This window comes from Scylla paramamosain, chromosome 21, assembly GCF_035594125.1.
Source record: "Scylla paramamosain isolate STU-SP2022 chromosome 21, ASM3559412v1, whole genome shotgun sequence".
NCBI classification, from domain to species: domain Eukaryota; kingdom Metazoa; phylum Arthropoda; class Malacostraca; order Decapoda; family Portunidae; genus Scylla; species Scylla paramamosain.
Window position 1 is genome coordinate 13,948,267 of NC_087171.1, and position 4,614 is coordinate 13,952,880.

Consider the following 4,614-nt stretch of genomic DNA (forward strand, 5'->3'; position numbering starts at 1 on the left):
ATTTTCTCAGTGTTGCATCTTTAAATTTCAGGTGTGTTTCTTTTTTAATTTTGATTTCATTTCGCTGTATTTACCTTCGTGAAGCTGGCTCTTTTTTTTTACATTGTTTTTTTTCTTTTTTTTGTTCGTCGTCATGAAGACTGGAAATGAGCGAAAATTTAGGAAAGAAAGGACAGTAGTAAAAGAGAAGCAGAAAAAGGGAAACAGAAAAAAAAAGAATGCGCAATGAAGTGACTCTGACGGTGAAATTTGAATCCAGTGAAACTTTTTTTTGTTTATATATTTATTTATTTTTTTGGGAAATGTCAACCCGATTTTTTACCGTGTGGGCATATACGCCTTTCAGTGGGCGGTGACAGGTACACATTATTTTATTAACCGATGACGTCACACACACACACACACACACACACACACACACACACACACACACACACACACACACACACACACACACACACACACACACACACACACACACACACCACACAAACACAAACACACACACACGGAGTTCTCCCCATCCCCACACAACACATACCCTGCACGCGTACACACGCACACACACACATAAAAGGAAACTCGTATTAATTTTGCTAACGTGCAGAAAAAAAAAGAAGGAAAAAGAAAAAAAAAGTAGAGCAAAAATGTGCAGTGACCAAGAGGAGGGACAAAAATGAGTTTTGTGAAAGCATTATATAAAGTATTCTGCGTGGTGCTTTGGAGGGAAGAGGAGGAGTACAAGGAGGAAGAAGAGGAGGAGGAGGAGGAGGAGGAAGAAGAAGAAGAGGATGGGGAGGAGAAGGAGGAGAGGGAGAGGGGTTGCATGAGGGTGAGAAAGGACGGGAGACAAAGGCATAGTGTTTGCTGTGTTTGTTGTGTTTGCTGTGTTTGCTCTGCCCCTCTTACAGCAGCAGATGTTGTGCCCCTTCTTAAAGCTACGTGAAGTTCCTTGTAGCTAGAGATGGTTCAACACCCGCCTGTTATAACGTAGCGGAGTGCGTATGTTTGGCGTAGTGGTGCTGTATCCTAGACATTCTCTCTCTCTCTCTCTCTCTCTCTCTCTCTCTCTCTCTCTCTCTCTCTCTCTCTCTCTCTCTCTCTCTCTCTCTCTCTCTCTCTCTCTCATTTGTTATACTTGAAATTTTATGAACACACACACACACACACACACACACACACACACACACACACACACACACACACGGGAACCACTAGCACAATTTCCAGATTTTATGCAAATGTACTGCTGTTTGTGCTATAATCACTACTCACTCATATTTTTCCTTTGGCGAGCCACGAACAATTATCGCTGTGGTGCTTCTCTCTGTGTGCTTCAAAACGTAACGGGGGTTCTTCCACCTTCCCTGGCACCCTCATCAAAGAGAGTGACGCTTTCCTTCACTCACTGCCTAAGGGGTGTCTAGCAAGAGTGCTGGGAGGTGGTAGTGCTAACAGTAGTGGTGACGATGGTGGTGATGGTGGCTGTTTGTGATGGTGTAGTGTACGTAAGAGCGTAATAGAAACTAAGAGTCAGTGTCCTTATAGTGATAGTAGTGATGATATTGTTGTATTAATGTGTGTGTGTGTGTCCTTACGGGAACCTGCACTAACTTCCACTGTGCTTTGCATTTCCTTCAATCATTAGTACATTGATTTACTGACAATCGCTTTACAAACCTTACAAAGTCTTACAAAGATCAAACGATTTACACTGAGAAAAAATCATCAAACACATGGGCAGTGAGTGCTATAAGTTCCTTGACTTCTGACCGCGACCGTACGTATGTCTGGGTCAGTGACAGTTAATTGCCACTGATGTAAAAGTATTGCTTGGCACACCAGCCTTCAGGGAGAATCGAACTCCAAACATCGGACCCAGTCAATCGTTGCCCTTGCCAGTGAGCCGTGAAGTTGTATATTTTGTCCTGAAGAGAATTATTGTGCAGGACAAGACAGTGTGGAGTGTTGGGGATGAATGGTGCCGAAGAAGAAAGAAGACAGCGTAAGAGTACTGGGTCTTAGGATGAAGTGCTGAGGAGAAATGCTGCAGAAGTAGGAAGAAGACAGCAAAAGAGTGCTGGGGCTCTTAAGGTGGAGTGCTCAGGAAGAGTAAGGCAAAACTAGGAAGAAGGAGTTTCAGATCTTGTTTGTACCTTGAATGTTGAAGGTTAAGAATCTGAAGTCAGAAAGCTGATATTATTAAAAGCTGATACTATTTAAACATATTCGGAATATCGTGATATATATATATATATATATATATATATATATATATATATATATATATATATATATATATATATATATATATATATATATATATATATATATATATATATATATATATATATATATATATATATATATATATATATATATATATATATATATATATATATATATATATATATATATATATATATATATATATATATATGTATATATATATATCCATGGTTTCGCGCGATGTGTTGGAGTTGAAACAACTTGTTTACATTTATTTTACAAGCTTGAAAGAAATTTTTCAGAGGGATGACATTTTTAAAGAGAAATGTTTGGAGCAGGCAGCCTTTTTCTGTAAAGATTTTTTTTGCCTAGGCATTGATCAACTTGGTGGCTCTGCCCTGAACGACTTAATTTTTGTTTTGTTCCTTGAAAACTATCAAGATAAAATTAATTTTGAGTGAGATATAACTACATTCTTAATTCGTAGCTCTAGATGTTGCGTACCCATTCTCGAAAAAAAAAAAAATATGAGTATTAATAAAGACCAACACTCAGTTTGGTTTTCTCGAACTTCGTCGCACAGATGGAAGAACTTCAAAGTTTTAACAAATCCTTTGCGTATTGCTTATATATTTGTATTTGTTTTATTTTCGGTATGCAGACAGTGTAACATTGGTTAGTGTTATTTTTGTATTGAACAATCACTCACGTCATTCCGATAAATGGCTTTACCTTACTAGGATGAAATTTACACGAGTTGAGGAGTCGGGACACATGAGTTTGTCCTAGCGTGTGAGCCTAACATCCCACTACTGTGCGGGGCGGTAAGTGCTGCAGCAGACAACAGCAGTGATAGAGAGAGAGAGAGAGAGAGAGAGAGAGAGAGAGAGAGAGAGAGAGAGAGAGAGAGAGAGAGAGAGAGAGAGAGAGAGAGAGAGAGAGAATGTGGAGAAAACTGACAATAAGGGTAATGGAGAGAGTAAAGCGATCACGAGAGGGAAAGAGAACAGAACACGAGGCGGAGAAAACCCGTACCTTTACCCTCAACGGTGTACATGCAGCAGTGTTCCATGGCCTCGCAGGAATATGAAAACATGTATGCCAGTTTTAAATCAATGATGCCAGAACTTTTTGTGTGAGTGGCTGCAACAGAGAGACGGAAATAAAAAAGAGAAAAAGATCTGGAAGAGAAAAATTGCGGTTATCAAAATGTACTCTGACGAAAGAAAGGAAAAATAAATAAAAACAGTAACACACAGGAAATAGAATTAGACTGGAGTGAGCGGTGAACTTTGCCAGTGAGTGATGGTACTAACAGTATGGCTGGTGTGGGCATCACGGATTGCGAAAGAATATTTTTTGCGGAAGTAGGAAAGGAAAGAAGAAAAAATAGTAATTATACCACCACCATTCACCACCACCATCACCACCACCCGGAGTGATATATATATATATATATATATATATATATATATATATATATATATATATATATATATATATATATATATATATATATATATATATATATATATATATATATATATATATATATATATATATATATATATATATATATAATCCGTTAGAGAGAGCAAACGTTTTTATATAACTGCATATCAGTAAATGAGATTTGTCGGGATTAGAACGAAGCACCTAACTCTGACTTTCATATTGGAAGTGTAATACTGTTGTGGAGAATAATTGAATTTTATAGCAACTTCCGAGCCTTGAATGACGCATGAAGCCAAGTCCTTGTTCATTGTGCGATCCATTTTTTTTTTTTATTTCGTTTCTTGTTCCAGTAAATCTTTTTTATTTCTTTTTTGCGTGTGTATGGAAAGAGGGAACAACTGGTGAAGGGGAGGCGTGCATTGACTCTTGTGTTTCAGTGATGAAAGAATAAATGGATCAGTACTTTTATCCCTTTATTGTTGAAAAAAAAAAAAAGAATGAGTTGAATTATATTTCTCTTTATCATCAGTGTTTAGTTAGTTATTCAAAGACTACAGTTACAAGTTACATTCAAGTAAAGAAGGTATTTACCCTAATTTCTTGTTTCTTGTGCAGGTCTCAAAAGGTCTTATCGTCGTATTTCCATTACTTTCTGTAGGGTCTTGTGGAAGCCATTGTGGTTATCAAGGATGTTTTCATGGCTCTAATGATAGTTTAATAAGGTTATGCATCATCAGTAGCGAAAAAAAACAAAAAAAACATATGAATCTAGCTAGTCATCTTTGTAGCCTTTGTAAATATCTCAAGAGAGCAAAGCATTAAGAGTGTCGGCCAGCTTGTACACAAAATAGCCTGTACTGCATTGTTAGATGAAAAAGACGGCACAAAGATGCTCAGCTTGCTTAGAGGCACTGGTAGACTCCGCACTCA